General features: G+C 40.5%; 1 long non-coding RNA gene across 2 annotated transcripts in view; it reads right to left on the bottom strand.

Annotated features, from left to right (window-relative positions):
• Positions 1-17,661, bottom strand: part of LOC103164750 — a 177,697-nt gene that overhangs the window by 52,510 nt on the left and 107,526 nt on the right. The window contains exons 3-4 of one of the 2 annotated variants that reach the window (XR_484313.3): positions 12,170-12,264; positions 10,707-11,064 (exon numbers count right to left, since the gene is read on the bottom strand). This is a non-coding gene — a long non-coding RNA (uncharacterized LOC103164750). Of the gene's footprint in view, positions 1-10,706; positions 11,065-12,169; positions 12,265-17,661 lie in introns of those variants that run through there. The other variant, XR_003755611.2, reaches the window with a different exon arrangement.

Here is a 17,661-nt window from a genome sequence, read left to right as displayed (position 1 = left end):
TCTAGAGGGGGCTGAGAGTTAGATGAATGTCAAATGCAAATCGATTTATCGAGAAGCAGCGTGGCTCAATGGAAAGAGCCCGGACTTGGGAGTCAGAGGTCATGGGTTCGAATCCCCGCTCTACCATTGTCAGCTGTGTGACTCTGGGCAAGTCACTTCACTTCTCTGTGCCTCAGTTACCTCATCTGTAAAATGGGGATTAACTGTGAACCTCACATGGGACTACTTGATTACCCTATGTCTACCCCAGCGCTTAGAACAGTGCTCTGCACATAGTAAGTGCTTAACAAATACTAACATTATCATTATTATTAACCAATGTACAGTGAAATGAGGCAGAATTATTGTATGTAAAGTATCCCTGGTTATCTACATGCTATCTACTCTCTCTCTACATATATATATATATACATATATATATGTACACACATATACATACGTTGTGTATGCACAACTTTAGGAGAGAAGGAGGAATAATTTCTCTTCTATAAGTATTTTTTTTTTTTTTGGAGCAAATCAAGGACAAATGTGAGCTCATTCAGTTCAGGAGAAAACTGGATCAGTTGCTAACCTTAATCCACATGTAACTCGCACTGACATCAACAGCCCAAACCAAACAAGAAAGGCAGATATTCCCACTAGGAAGAGAGCACTATTTGTCTTTGCAGTGCTCCTTGACTAATGCTTCACATTGACAGTTTTCATTGCATAAGGCTTCATCCTCAATTAGCAGCACTTGGAAAACAAGAAGAGAGGAGAGTCTAATAGATCTTAAATCTGATCCAAAGGGATGGCGATCTCCGAGGCCAGCACGACAATATGATATCAAATATTGTGCAATTGATGATTTCCTTTGACTTTTTAAATTTGTCCACGATCTTGTACGACACAATGACCTTCAGCCACAGTGAAATCAAATGGAATAGGATTCTTGCGACCTATGTACCTGATGATTTCACAAGAGCTACCTTAGTATCACATTTGATGAATGGACAAGTGCAGGATCATTAAGTGCACTGGTAAAATATAATATGATTTAATACACAATGATTTAATAGTAATAACATTCAACCTTCCAATAACAACATTAAGATCGCTATGCATCTTTTCAAGAAGTTACAGCCTGAGTCATCACAATTAATGGTTGCCTAGGAATTGCGTCTTCCATTTTCAGTGGTTTATGTTCCTCCCAGATCTAGATTTATCCAAGATGAAATTGGAAAGCAGAGATGCTTCATGTTGAAAACAAACTTGTTGATAGAGTCTTCCAAACAAATACCTCCTGGCTAAGTTTAGAATGATGAATGGACTAATGGAGCAGACGGAATCACTCCAGTTTTGCCCATAAATTCAAAAAACTTATCAGTCTGCAAAAATACTTACAGATCTGCAAACCATGCAGAGGCCTATGCCTTCTAACAGTTTCAAAGGGATGCCAGTGAAGTTCAACTGACTGAAGAAATACGGGATTGTGGATGTGGATCCTTTTTCAGAATTTTAATTTTAATTTTTGACATCAGGCTTCTTCCAGCCAAGTCTGATTTCCTTCAAACCCTCGGACTCTCCTGGTCCTGATTATCTTTATAGCTAGTCTTTTGCGTTCTGTCTGAGGAATGAGATTTTATAACATTCTTTAATAATAATGCTTACTACTAGCTACCTCATTTTATCTCAGAAAGTTCTTCTGTCTCGATCAATCTAATGATCTTACGTTTCTCTTGTTTCACATTTATGGTCCAAAGAAATCCCTTGTTCCCTTACAATAACTTATCTGCTGCCTTGAGTCCATCTTAATTTTCTCTTCTCCAAACTAAATAAAGCCAACTTATTTTAATCCTTTCTAATGATGCTATGTTCTCCATCAATTCTCTCCCCACAGTTCCACATCAACAAACTGGATTCAGTACTTTATCAGTGGCTTCACCAAACTACACATTAATTCCTTAGAGAGAGACAGGGTTAAGGCCTCAAGGGGAAATGAACCTCCATAAAATTTAGAGAAGGGGAAAGAGAAAATTCGTGTGAGAAAGAATTCTTGGTGGAGGGAATGTCAAAGAGATGAATTCATCAAATAGTGGAAAGGGAAGGGTCAATAGAAAGAGGGTTGCGAAGGCCAGAGCTGGAGCGGAATTAGTCTCATCCAACTGGCAGATGGGAGTCATTAAACCACTCCGGTCCACACGGGTGCATATCTGTGCACATCTTTACACTCAATTGCTTCCCCTACCTATAATTTATTTTAGTATCTGTCTTTCCCACTAAATTTCTTGCTTCTCGGGGGCATGGATCACGTCTACTAACTCTATTGAACTCCTCCTAGGGCTTAGTACAGTGCTCTGCACGGAGTAAGCACTCAAAAAATAGTACTGATTAATTCATTTGAGCCGATTAACTGCTCTGGAAGATAAATGTTCATATTATGATATTTGGGCTTGCAAATTATCTTAACGGAATGTAACCTGCTGCTTCCCTACAGTTGAAATACCTTATTTGATTATGGGCAGTGTCAAAATAGACCTGGCAAAGGAAAAAGCATATTTTCCTTCAGAAAATATCACTGCAATTCTACACTGGCTATTGGCGGGCGCGCGGGGGATGGCTATTGCAAATGTAGATTTCCCTTTGTTACTGTTGACGCCACAGACTTGGGGTTTAGACTGGTAATCTTGCTCATCTCAGATCACCAGCAAGACAAAAGCCTTGCTTTGCAGATGAGAGTTCCATTCAGATAGAGACAGAAGGCGAGTGGAGATCATCTGCAATTAATTGGAATCCACTTCTGCCCAAGTGTATGGATTTTCCTACTAATTGGATGAGGTCCTCATCGTCCCTTGTTTCCCTCTTATACTAATTTCTGATCAAAACTTTTCATTTCAAATCTAACTGAGATTTGTACTAGCCCCTTCCACAGGGGTGGTGATGTCTGCCAAGTGAATGAGACATCACATTCCCCACCCATGCCATACAGGTATCCAGAGAAGTTCAGTATATAATGATAATAATGTTGATATTTATTAAGCGCTTACTATGTGCGGAGCACTGTTCTAAGCGCTGGGGTAGATAAAGGGTCACCAGGTTGTCCCACGTGAGGTTCACAGTTAATCCCCATTTTACAGATGAGGTAACTGAGGCACAGAGAAGTTTAAGTGACTTGCCCACAGTCAGTTGAAAATTGGCAGAGCCAGGATTCGAACCCATGACCTCTGACTCCCAAGCCAGGGCTCTTTCCACTGAGCTACGCTATCTCCCCCTGGTGCTTAGTACAGTGTTTGGCACAAAGAAAACATAGTACAGTGCTCTGCACACAGAAGCTCTCAATAAATTTGACTGAATAAACTTAATACCCCAATTATGATTATTTTTCCATATGTTGATAATTTTATTGTATTTAATGATATTTTGTGGCTTTCACTGTTTTTATCTTTTCCCGTTGCCAGGTCTTTGAGCCAGTCTTGTATCCAGACCAAGACCAGGATCTGGCAGGAGACAATGCTTCCCAAAGCCCTCAGTCCTTTCCTAGAAATCCAAAGGCCAACCTTTAGCCCCAGTCCAAAGTTTAGTCAGGACAAAGAAAGACCGTCTGTCCAGGATGTCATTTAATATTCACAAAAAAACAGAAGGATTGATTGTAGAGCTTTAAAAGTTCTGTTTGAGCATCCGAATATATATTTACACATATATCTAAAATATTAATATTTAAAATGTCATTAAAAAAGTTAAACCTATTTTAATGCTGAAGGGAGACCAACAATAATGCACTGCCTCATCAGGAAAGTTCTTCAGCAAATTATTTTCCAATCTAATTTGTTTTCCCGAGACGACATTTTGGGGCTGAACAAAGCTATATCTGGTTCTCACGAGGATCATCATCCTCTAAGAAAAGTTTGAAATTGGGCTGAGACAGATAGTTGGCTTGCTTTTTTTTTTTTTTTTTTTAATAATGATGGCATTTGTTAAGCACTTACTATGGGCCAGGCACTGTTTTAGGTGCTGGGATAGATATGAGCTAGTGGGGTTGGATACGGTCCCTGTCCCATGTGGGGCTCACGGTCTTAATCCCCATTTTACAGATGAGGTAACCGAGGCACAGAGAAGTGAAGTGACTTACCCAGTGAAATTCAGCAGACAAATGGCCGAGCTGGGATTAGAACCCAGGTCCTTCTGACTCCCAAACCCGTGCTTTTTTTTTTTTTTTTTTAACTTGGAACAACTACTACACTTTACAGAAAAATCCATCTTTATAGGAAAAAAGATTGAGTTTGATTTAACCTATTCCATGCCTGATGGAGCTGAAAATTAAGGAAATGCATACCATTGCAATTACCACAGATGAAGGCAACCGGTAATATTCCAAGCATTCCACTAAGTACTAGGATAAACACAATAAAAGGAGGAGGAAGAACAGGTATTTCAACCCATTTTACAGATGAGGAAAATGAGGTAAGAGGCAGTGTCATTTGCTCAAGGTCATAGAGCAAGTGGTAGAACCAGGATTAGTCTATGCTTCTTCCATTAGGTCACGCTGCTTCTGACATCGTTTATTAAGAGCCTGTGCTAGGCGCTTAGAATCTGTTCAGAGAAAACAACAGACGTAGTACTGGACCTCGAAGAATTCACAATCCAAAATTTTATATAAAACAAAGATCCCCCTGCTAGACGCAACGGTTGAATAATAGAAATTATTCTATGAAAAATGAAATCACCTGATAGACTTTTTTGTGCCAGAGTAGCAATGATTCATCTGATCAGACTAAGGGGTCGGGCTGAATGGGGTGGATAGGGTTGAGTTTGGAAGGAGAGAAAGGATCAAAGTCCCTGTCGCCATGCATTCAGTCATATTTACCGAACGCTTACCATGTGCAGAGCGCCGTATTAAACGCTTAACGTTTCCGACTAAGCTCCCGCCACGCTACCTACTAGCACAGTGTATCAACTTTGTCTCTTCCCTACAATGGACGGCAAGCATAAGCTCTCCTTCATACAGTTTTGGATCATGTAAAAATAAATCTGACTTTCAGCCCGTAGGAGAGGCTGTTCTGAGGGGTGCCTAAGTCCACACTCATTCCTTGCTCATGGGGTGCAAAAAAAGTTAAAACGGTTTTACAGTCAGCCACAGTGGTTTTTGACCACGCTGCAGAGAAAGAGAGCATGTTTGTCCACTGCCTTGGGTAAACATAGGACTGTGACCTCCTTTCTAGACTTGACTCCCCTCCCTTCTAGACTGAGCGCCCATTGTTGAGCAGGGATCGTCTCTATTTGTTGCCTAATTGTACTTTCCAAGCGCCTACCTAGTACAACGCTCTGCACACAGTAAGCGCTCAATAAATACAATTGAATGAACGAACGACTGTGGTCGATCGTAGTATTTCGACACTCATGCTGAGAAAAGTGTGCCTTGCCTCCTACGTCGGCCTCCTTGCTGACCTCCCTGCCTCCTGTCTCTCCCCCATCCACTCAACATTGCACTCTGCCATTCAGCTCATTCTTCTACAAGACCATTCAGTCCACGTTTCCACGCTCCTCAAGAACCTCCAGGGGCTGACCATCCGCCACCAGATCGAACAGAAACTCTTTACCATTGCCTTTAAGACAATAATTACCTTTGCCCCTTCGTGTCTTACCTCACTGGTTTCCTACTATAACCGTGCAGGCAGGCTCACTTCATTCCTCTCACACCAACCTTCTCAATGTACCACAGTCTTATCTATCTGGCCGCCGACTCCTCAGCCGCATCCTGCCTCTGGCCTGGACGTCCCTTCTCCTTCATATTCTACACATCCCACCTTCAAAGCCTTATTAAAATCGCATCTCCAGTGAGACGCCTTCCCCGAATAAGCCGTTATTTCCCCAAATCCCACTTCCTCTTTGTCATCCTGGCACTTGGATTTGTAACCTTTATTCATTCTGCTTTCAGTCCGCTGCAAACCGCTTTCCTTAACATGGAGTTTTGTGAGAATATAATGACCAATATTCTAGGAGAACTTGGTTTGGGAGTCATGACAGTCGACTGCAAATTGGCCTTCTCTACACACTTCACAATAAATTCCCCTTTAGCCTATTCTTTCTGTAAAACCCTAAACGTTACAGCAATCCAGACAACACATAGTACACAGTTAAGTGGCAGTGAATGAAACACGGCGCTCGTTGCTTCTGAACTTTGAATCTCTTTCAAGTATGAATGGTTCCCGCTATTATGAAATTGAACCAATAATATTTTCATGGAATGCAAATTATAAGTTGTCAGAGTGTTTCACTTGGACTTGAGTTTCTAAAAAATTGTGTCACGGATGGGAACGCTCAGCTTCATTTGCTCTCTCACGCGCTTGCTACGGTGATTCTTGGAAGAACGCTGTGTCTTTAGCTTTAGAAATTCTTTTTAACTATCTCCAAACCTCTCTGCGTTACTGGAGTTCAGAGAGAGACGCTCCCTTGGATCTGAAGTCTGACCACCCTACCGTGAATTAAGTTTTCCTTCTGAAAAAAAGATTATGATCTTTGCTGCTACTGAGAAAAGTAGAGGGTGACTCTGTAACACTCGACAGATATAGCGATTTTTTTTTTCCAATTTCTTTTTTTCTACTAACCAGATTACAAAATGAGCTTGATTGGCCCGGGGCCTGAAGTTGCCGCCTTGTACTAAGTCAGCACTTTGGGAACAGCGGTTCTTTCAAGAAACTAGAGGACTAAATGGGGTATTCATTATACACCCACTCCTGCAATGTACCAAACGATACTGCTCCTCTCATAGGACCTAGCTTACAACAGCAGAGAAACTTCTGGCACTCCAAAAAAAAAAAAAAATCACACAATAAAATAACACTCAATAACAATAACAAATGTATGCAAATTACAAGAAACTATGTAAATGGTATGCTGCACCTATTTCAAGGTATAACTTTAGGCTGGAATGTAATTAACTATGCGAAACCTCAGAAGAGTAAGGTTGGAGTTAACTGCAATCTAGCAAATGCTCTGGAATTTCAGTCTTACACAACATAATTATTCTTACATGAAATGTAATTAATGAAGAAAATGTCTCAGATGTGTGGGCTAGGAAGGCAAATATAACTATCCTTTATTGTGCCTTCAAGGTTAGAATTATTATAGCATTTATAATTTTATTATAATTACCTATAATGAGACTCCACACATGTGATACAGTCTACATGCTTTTGACAATAGAAGTTTTCAAAATGCCTCATTAAGTATTTTACAGTATATTTATGTGGTTTGCCCTACACCTCCCAGTTTTGGTGGCTATCAAGTCCATGTAAAGGAGCACATACATGTTTTCATAAAAAATGCTACCATTAAAGATCATAAAATGATTACAATGGATAGATATTAAGATGTCACAGCTGTATAACCTATTCCTTTCATGAACTCCCATGCTGAATTGTTTTATGACCTATCATAAACCTATTAAACTACTGGTAATAAAGGATTGTAATTAGTGATAAAACCTTGTTGCTTAGTGAGCCAAGACAGTCATCCTTACTTCGAATTTTATTGAAAGTAATCAAGATGAAACCTTCAGCAATGTCAAATAACACTCGGGAGAACAAGGTTGTACTTTTTGTAGGGGCTGGCCACATTTAACCTTTAGTGGAATTTCTCCTTAAGCTATATTTTGCAAGATGGAATTGGCCAGCAGAGGATTGTTTTGATTTCACCAGTGAGTGAAAGGATGAATTCGAAGGCTTAAGGAAATGGCCGTCCAACTAACCCAACTATGCAAAGAAAACAGTTTGACTCCAGTTGTTGTTGGTGCTTTTGAGGGGTTTTTTTTTTTTTTTTTTCCTATTTCACTATTGCCTTCCTCGTGTAAAATGAGGCCCATGGCTGGATTCTTAGCTTGACGCAACAAGGACGATAGCAAAGTATAAATCCTCGAAACGGAGCTGTGGTCGGACTGGAGCAATTTAGTTAAGCAAAAAGCATGCAAAGACACTGAACAAAATGTGTGACCTTTTCGGCTATCAAATCAAATTAACTTTTTTTCCCCTCCCTGGTCCTACTGGGTTGAATGTGAATGCAGCTTCCAGAGGCAACAGAAACCACGGCATTAATCTGCACAGTATCATCCAGTCCCTCTTAACATTTGTATGTTGGCCTTCTCGAATATATTATTGGTGCCAACGTGCTCAGAAGATCCGCTCTTGATGTATTCTCGGGAAAGGTGACATTTTCGCCTTCCTTAATGTGACTTTCCATATCTCAAACCTCAAACTTCTGGGTGGAGCAGTTTTATCAGTGGATAAGGAGCTGGCATATTTTTTAGCTCCACATCAAAAAAAAAGCAAAGACCTTCTGTGTGCAACACATAAAATAGCAATCTAAATTCTAGGGGAACGAAGCTCCCGTGTAACTATAATTACCCGATGCAGAGAAATGAAACGCTCGCCTCACAGAAAGTTAAGCGACTTGAGATGTGCCTTTTTAGTGCTTTACTTCATTCCTACAGTAAGCGCGGGGGCGGAGGGGGAGAAAGACAGAGCTTTAAGTACCGAACAATGAACCCTCCCCTAATTCCCTTTCTATCATACAAACTAAAGAATACATCAAAGACACCAGAACAGGTATCTTCTCTCTCATTCTTCACAACATGGATTTATTTGTCCTAACTGGACTTTTCAACCTATTGTGCTTGGCTTTTCACAGCACTGAATTGAGCAATAGGGAAACTATAGTAACCAATAATCTGTTTCACTTCAATGGAAACTATGTATCTCGGTGGATAACAAAGTCTGGGATAAACACTAAAAACCTCTGACAGGGTTTGGAGGGGGTAGATGGTGCTGTCTAAACATATGTGGCCAATGTTTAGGCTGTAACTACCAAGAAATCTTCCAACAGGGAGTCAGAGGGTAGGGGACACCGACTTGTGTTAAGGAAGGACTTTAGACTGTTTGCATTTTTTCAAATCTTGGCCCTGCGAGTAATTAATCTAGCAAGAAACAGAAGTCCTATTATTATCTGGAGGAATTGATCAAGGATTCCCCAAAAGGCCGGCAACATTTCACTGTATGTCTTTTCCAATGGCTTAGTCTGTTTAAACACTGGGGGGCGAGGAGAAGAGATCTCCTTAGATCGTTTTCATTTGCTAGTCTGAATTTCACTTGAGGAAGACATTGGTTTCCCCTTCCAAATATTCTAGACTAACGAGTGCATTTGCTCTTCTCGGTGAAATTACCGGCTGGAGAACATAACCAAATCCCCACTTAAACATTAAATACCAGTAATTTTTTGCATTTCTTCGGACCCACGTGAAATCAAGGGCACCCGATCACTTTGGCTAGTAAATCAAAAGGATGCTCTTTCACTTTTTTTTTTTAATCTTAAATGTATCCAGAGTTTTATGGCTAAATACTAAAGCACTAGCAGTTGGTCATGCTTTAAGCTACTAGAAGAAAGTTAAGCTTCGACGTTGGCTAGCCGAGATATCAGCTCTAAGCTGACAAGTAATTAAACCGGCCTATCTATAACAACTGTCATCTCTTATTTCTGTGCAACTTGGATGTAAACCAAAGGCAAGAAAGCCAAAAAAAAAAAAAAAAAAAGACTTCACATTTCTGGGCAACTGCTGCGCATCTCCTGCTGAACAGTTTAGCAGACCTGGGCATTTAGAGGATTGTAGCAGAGATCAAAAGGGTCGGGATCCCTTTACCAATTAACAGCAGGGAGAAGAACATCAAATAAGGTGTAAATTTCAGCTCTGCAGTTTTGAGTAAGCCAAGCATGAAATGCATTCTAATACTCTTGAGTAACTGCAGCTTTGAGCTATCAGTGATGTCACTGCTCTACTAGCGGAAGCTTAATCGCACTTCGAGTGGCATGTAGCAAAACTGCTCAGCTAGGTGCTAAGGCCTGCTGCTTCTTGTCTCTTTTGATAACCCAGGCGAATTGCCCTTCCTTATACTCCTGGCATGAACGCAAAGCACTCAAAGAAAAGGGGGGGTGGGGGGCGAGTCTTTCCTTTAAGAAATAAAAGCGTGCTTGAAAAAGCAAGCCGAAAAAGGATGTTTCTCCCTCTTCAACTTGGTTTTAAGTTAAAATTAAAAAAACCGAGGAAACAATTAATAAGGTCCGCAGTAGCTAATCAATCACGGGCTGCTTGAAGCCCCAGTTAATCAAACTCTATGCAAATGACCACAGTGGAAAAGCTATTTCTATAGACATGTAGCTAATTTGTTTGAAGTAGTTGAAGAGAATGTTATTGAGACTATTAACACCGAATCTAGATTGCTCTATGCTTTCCAGGATAAACAGGCAATTACGCTCAGCCACTTGGACGATATAATAATGGGAAATCCAGGTTAGGTCGAGAGACCGGCTCTCTGAGAGCAAGGGATTGAAGGTGACGGTTCCATTCATAAATACACAATGACACCCTTAAACCATTATCCACCACTTGGCAATAGCCATGGTACTGAAGAACTACTGGCCCGCACTGCCAGAAACAAGTCACAGATACGGCCTCTCCCGGGAGGAATTAATAAATCTACTGTGGGGCAAGTTTGCCAACCATAGGCCACTCAAGATGCAGGTTTCAAAACAGAAGTTTCACCCCACCCCAATAAGTCTCTCTGAGCCTCTAAGGATTATTGCCACAGAAGGAATTTGACAGTACGCAAGAAGTATACGAGCAGTTTTCAGCACTCTAAATGTAAATGATATTCCCTGCCAAAAGATACACACATAGTTGATTTCTCTTTTCTTCTCTGCTTTAATTTTCATTCATTTCATTCATTTTCATTCGCTTACATCCCTGGATTGCTGTCATCCCTGTTCTTCTCCAAACGGAAAATGCGGCAGGTCAAAGAGTTGAAAGGGCAGACAAAACCTCTTAGAATCTACCAGCAACAGCAATCTCCCCTTTGGAAACGTGTGTTTTCAGAGAAACTCCCTGTGTGACAGCATCGTTGGAATGGGCTGTCGCAAATGTGATGCCGTTTATCTTGCCCAATAATTCGGTCTCTTCCACCCAATTGATTTTTTTTTTCTGTCCCTGAACCAGACAGATGATCTGAGTTGAATTTATTTTAGAGGATCGCCGTCTTCACACTGGGTTAAAAGAGGAAGCACCATTTCTAAATATTATGAAGACGACCAGATCTGAAGAGTCCCCATATCCACAACAAAGGGAAAACAGTGACCGGCACAGATACATTGTCTTTTGAACAACAAGTCAATGCAGCCAGAAGTAAATGACAGTTAATTACAAATTACATTCTGGTTGGGACAGAGAAGGCCCCCTGGCTTGAATAATAATCAGACCTTCGGGCACTCACCTGCCTGCAAAGGAACATAGGAGACACAGGCTGGGGTGCTATACAAGTTTCAAAACAAGCTGCTAAACACAAAAGCTTATTGGATTACAGAGATTTAGGAAAAAGCATTCAGATCTCTGGCAGCAACTCTAGTACCAGGTTGAAGGGATTTCTAAAGGATGAATTGCCTTTCACTGTACATTTTTAATACTGTGCTCCGTTTCGGAGGGAGGAAATCAGTTCACACGTTTTCGAACACTGGAAAAGTTTTCCCATTTCCAAATGCCTTTTAGGAAACACGGCTGCACGGTGTCTCTGTTATGACTTGGAGATTTAATCTCTTTTCAAACGAGGGAGATTAGAGATACTGTTTATGTGATTTCTTTCAAAGTCTAATAATCAAAGGAATACATTTGAATATACAGTAAGATTAAGGGGACGAGATTTCACACTTTATCAGTGGAACAGTTTCATTTCGTCTGGGTGACCACTGGTAGAAATTTCTCATTTACTAATTATACTTTGCAGTTTTAAAGTTAGATTTTAATTGAATTTATTTGCCCGAATAAGACAATGTCTAAATTAATTAACGTCAGTGTAGTGCATTGAAAAGACCTTGGCTTTTGTAATTCACTAAAGTAATTTCTATTCATTTAGTCGAGCTAAGTGCTTATTGTTACAGACAAAAGGCCCAACAGTTTGACATTGAGCTCATTATGTATGTTTCAAACATTCTGCAATTCAAGGCCACACCACATGCAGTAAAAAAGAAACTGGTAGGTTCAGGGATTAAGATTCAGGCCACACAATCTTCTTCCATAACTTTCCATTTAGAACTGATTGAAACTTCAAAACAAAGCTAGTTTGAAACGTCAGTATAAAAGATTTTTTTTCTTTACCTGATGGTTGTAGTCAGCAAATCACGATGAAATCAGTGACGTTCTCCTGACGACTCTGTGTCTACATCTCATCTCTGCAAACTTTGAAAAATGCTCTGTGTAAAAAAAAAAAAAAAAAAAAAAAAAGTTTGTAAAAATACACAGGTGTCCAGACACAGAGACACATACTTTTCAAATATAAATCTTGCTTTTAGTAGAAGAAAAGAAGCAATATTGACCACAGAAAGCACCTTGTAGAGTACTGCTGATTTTTCTATGTAGGTCTTGAAAAATATGGGGAATTCTGCAGGTAAACAGCACAAGGTCACTTCCTAGTGTACTGAATAAGCGAATCCTACTCCTTTTGGGCCATTTAGAAAAAAAAACAAACCCATTTCTTAGCATCCAAAACGCTGTCACTGATAGCTAGTAGTACATTTGGAAACCGCAACTCAAATGAGGGAAAACCTGATTTAGATTTTGGAGGAATGTGATTTAAAGGGTCGTGAGAACATTGTAAGGAAAATGCATATGTGTACTAAAGGCTAACAACAACATTTTCCACCCTAAAACATAAATGTAACCATTTCCCCAGTAATTGGACCTTTGTTAAAAAAATAAAAAAAGTCATCTACTTGGAGAAATCCAAAAGAAAAGCATCAAGGGCAAAACTTTGCTTTTGTACCTGAGAGGGAGAGAGAATATTGAGCAGAAAAGTTTTGAAAACACCACGTTTAGCGTCGTCTTTCCAACTAACCAAAGTAAAAAACAAGCTGCTGTTTGAGGAACTTTCACATCCCATTAAATTCATTTTGAGAACAGTGTATCTATCCCTACATTTTGGGGCCTTTTGGGGATTCTGTGGAAAGAAGGCTACTCTTTTCAAGTTCTGACCTAAGGGACACTTGTAAGAGCTCTACTTTTAAAATTAGACAGAAAAATAGCTTCATTCACAGAGTGAGGAAACAGGTCCACCTTATCAGAAGAGAGTGATTTTGACTGTACTGACAATGACATGACCAATCCATCATGTCATCAGCCCGATAACGGATGTAGCCCGCACCTCATCTCTCTATGTGAGCGGAGGGGACTATGTAGCAAAGCCAGGAGGCAAGTAACACTTAACCCCTGCGAGCTTCATGTTCCTGCTGTGCTTTAGACAACCTCTGTCATGTATGAAAAGCTTAAAGAATGACAGTAAATCTATACAGTCCTGCACAATCTACTATCATGACAACTACACACCATGTAGCCTTATAACACTATTAAACTGTATCATGACAGACATGTAAGACAAGGACTTTATTATGTGCTTTGCGGAGCCACTGAAGAGGTCTTCCGCAATAGCGCGTCTTCTCTCAGGATCAGGCGCCGCAGGAGTGAGCTTTCCATAAATATGAATTTTACCCGAGTTACCGATGACTTGATTATTCACCCTGCCCTGTTCTTCCTTACATAGGAAATACCACCCATAATCGATATTCTCAGCAGTGAATCAGTGCTTAAATAGGTCCAGAAAACCATAAACTCTCCAGTTTGACGGTCAACGCGTCGAGAAATGTAAGTACGGCATCTTAACTGAGAACCAGAGCTTCTGGTGACTCTCGGTGTCTAAGGCACGTCGGAAACCCATTGGATGCGTGCTCATTTCCTGAAACTACGGTACATTTTCATAATGAATAAATAGAATCAGGTTGCATTTCTAAGTTTTTTAAACCTAAGATTTGATATTTCTTTTTTCTTTTGTTAATATACAATAAGGTTCTCTTGGGTTGAAAATAAAGTGGTTGAATAGTAATATGGTTCATTCATGTATATGCAAGAAAAAGATCTTTTCACACCTTGATGAAATTAGCATAAATTTAAATACTAATGAATTGTCAGTGGCTGGTTAAGAATACCAAGAACCGCATCCAGACTGAGTTAGACGTCCCTAAGAAACAGATCTAATTTCCGGGGCATGTGATATGGTTATCATATGATTTTATTTCCCAAGATTCTTGATATAGTCTCCAAAATAGTTTCAACTTGACAAAATAATATTAGTTCTTCACTAGGAAACACGGCTCCAAGAATGAGAAATTATTAGGACTTGACTTTGCTTTCCCTAGCAGATAATTACCATGCTTCATAATCCTTTCTTCTACCTTTCACAGTAAGATTTGCATGAAATGTATTTGTCACCGCTGTTTCAGTTAAACAATGGCATATAGGATACATTACTGTATTAGCACATCTAAACACATATGAATCGGAATATTCAATTGCATATTCAACTTAAAATGTTAGGAAAGCATACAGAAGGTGCAAATTTTCCTAAGGGTACTTCAACGCTGTGACTTGCCCTATGATGATAGAAGGTAAAACACTAAAAGAAATCAGGGCAAGAGAGAATGGACCATTCCTTAAAATGACCTGACACTCTATGGGCTTTCGAAAAGATATTTCATTTCCGACTAAGCGCTCTCTAATATTTTATAGGACATGATGAGCTATAGGACATGCTAAGCTCCCTGTTACCTTTCTCCCACTTTTTTCCATGATATTTCTTTCCCTTTTTTCTTTCTCTAGATTTCATTTTCAACCTGCTTTCTTTTATAATGAAGTGGATTAACTTGGGCAAAAGTATAATGAATCAAAATCTGTTGGCATACTATCTAGCAAATATTTTACAATCCCTCACCCTGGTCAAGACAAGGAGACCGTCAGGCTTCATAAACATAAAACGTCTTCAGGCAAGTGATTCGGAAAAACAGTACAAAGGCAAAAAACGAGAAAGAGAACTAAAAGCTACGCCCAGCTGAGGAAGAAGCTGGGCCCAGGTCACTCATTTCCTCACCTACGTACTAAGGATCGCATGCTCTCTGTGTGTTTTCTCTCTCGGAAACATTGCATTAAAAATAACGACCTAATTTTGCAGAGGGTCACAAAGATGCACAGAGAGTTTTGCAGACAGAATACATTTTAAGGGGCAATTTCTGTCTTACCGTTGTCAGATTGCATTCTCCTTACATATTGTTTCTCTTCACCTACTACACCACAGTCAGCCCTCTTCACTCCTCCTAAATCACTTTCTAATTATGCCTTGTCCTTGACTTTCTTCCCTCCAACTCTTGCACTTTCTGCTCTCTAAGCCTATACCTGCTTCTCCCTACAAATTCTCTGGACTTCAGAATTCTACATCTTCAAAGCGCTCCTAAAATCTTGACTACTCCCAGTAGCCTTCCCAGATTAATTCCCCGCACCTCTGGCGGGGTCAACCCGATACCCACCCTAGGCAGCATGTATTCATATCTGTCTATATTCAAGTCTCCAATAAATTATTTATTCAGCTCTACCATCCAGAGGTACTTGTGCCGCTATTTATTATATCCATGTCTTTTCTTCTGCTCCCACCTTTTATAAATAATTTATGTCCCCCTGTTCCCTCCCCACCCTGTTAGATTGTAGAATTCTTTGAGAGCACCTGTGATGACTTCCTTAAAGCCCACTGTGAATAGAACTCTATAATCAACGGTATTTACTGTGTGCAGAGCACTGTACCATACTCTTAACAGCCACACTCCCTACCCTCAAGGAGCTTACAGTCTAGACACGAAAATAAATTACAGGCAGGGGAAGTGTCTCAGCATAAAGGTGTCTACGGAAGCGTCGTCCAACGTCAACTACAGTGACTGCCATTTTAACTTTCCACACAGTTCTGGCGTGAGATTGGTCCATTTTAGGGGGTGGAGCCGGGACGGCGGCTCCAAAGAGAAGGACGAAAGAGAATCTGTGATGGTAGCCTTGGGCCAGCCCAAGCTCAACTGGTTTTCTTTGCAGCCTTCAGTCTAAATAGGACTGTACGGGTTTTAGGGGAAGGAAGCGGAGTCGGCACGCGACCGATAGCATCTCCCTCGTCTTCTTTGAAAATGTATCAGATTCTCCTTACAGATAACCGAAGGAATTGCTTTTATTCCATCTAAGTCACTTTTATTGCTAACTAGCACTAAACATTACAGTTTATGCAAAAGTCTTTGTAGGCTACATGTAAAAATCACAACTATATCGTGAAATACATCAACTATTCTTCAGAGAGCATTACCTCCCCCAAGTATAAAATATGAATGGACGAAACAGAAAACGATATTTAAAATAAGAGCAGTTTTGAAATCAGATCGTAGGTTACGGAGCTAATGTTAAAATGAAAGCAGTTCCATAAACGTGGTTTCTGAAAGCATAGAGTATCTATATCCTAATGACATATTATAATCCTCAGAATGTACTCTGAGATAACTATCGCCTTTTGTGGTATTCTTCAAACCAGACCGATCTTTTCATTTAACAGCTGGCCTAAAACGTATTTTTGAACGTGTAGCACATATTATCATGTATCTGATGTTTCCTTAGTGAATAAAGGAGTTTTTCTGTTGAGAGACACCATTTACGTGTGATTCGCCTCTCAGTCTGTTTCCCGGTACCTGTTCTCTGAGAGTCACACGCACACATTTGAATGGTGTGAACGATGAATGCTCACATTCACTTCAGAAAATGCAAGTTGTGATAGGTTTAGCAAGAGGCTCTAAGAAGTATTTTGTTCTCCAGACTTCAGCAGTGTCACCTGGTAAATCTGATTTATGCTGGTAGGACTGAGGTAGCTTGCTAGATCTGAAAGGGAGATGCTGTCACCACTGAGAAGATTGGACTCGAAGACTGTGTTCATTCTTTCTGGGTAACTGTTTTAGAGAAGTAGTGTGGCCTAGTGGGAAGGGCATGGGCCTGGGAGTCAGAGGACTTGCGTTCTAATCCTGGCTCCGCCACCTGCCTCCTGTGTGACTTTGGGCAAGTGAGCTATCTTCTCTGTGCCTCCGTTTCTAGATGTAAAATGGGGATAAACGATCCGTTCTCCCTACTGCTGTTCGGTTCAAACCTCTGAACTGAAGCATTTCCTGGGGCAGGGAGAGGGGGTGCTGATCACCTTCACTTTCTCCAGAAACACCGTATTTCATTCCCACGTCCCCGTCTACACAAGTGTTCCTTCCGCCTGGGGTAGCGCTTTCAGATATTTTACGGCTCTGCCCAGCATCCATCTTGAGGGGTCCTCCTTGCTCCCTAAGGAAATCACCTCACTTGCCTGCAATAACAATTATATTGGGGCATTTGTTGAATGGTTACTATCCGCCAAGCACTGAGCTGAGCACTGACGTAAATACAAGATCATCATATCGCACAGCGGTGCTCTCCCACATGGGGCTTACAGTCTAAAGGGGACGGAGAACATCTGATCCCATTTTTACAGATATGGAAGTTGAGGCACAGAGGAGTTTGTGGTCACATGGCAGGCAAATGGCAGTCCTTCTTCCACTAGGTCACACTTCTTGTTAATCTAACACTTATGGCTGCTTTGAGGAATAAGTTTGTAAAATACTTTCAATATAGGGACCAAAAGGAAACAATTAGCGTTCTAAAAAAAAATAATAATGGATTTTTCCTATTATTGCTGTAGATGTGTACCGTCCTAGGTCGAAATTACT

Source organism: Ornithorhynchus anatinus, chromosome X3 (genome assembly GCF_004115215.2).
Source record: "Ornithorhynchus anatinus isolate Pmale09 chromosome X3, mOrnAna1.pri.v4, whole genome shotgun sequence".
Taxonomy (NCBI): Eukaryota; Metazoa; Chordata; class Mammalia; order Monotremata; family Ornithorhynchidae; genus Ornithorhynchus; species Ornithorhynchus anatinus.
This window is presented reverse-complemented; position numbering and strand designations above follow the sequence as displayed.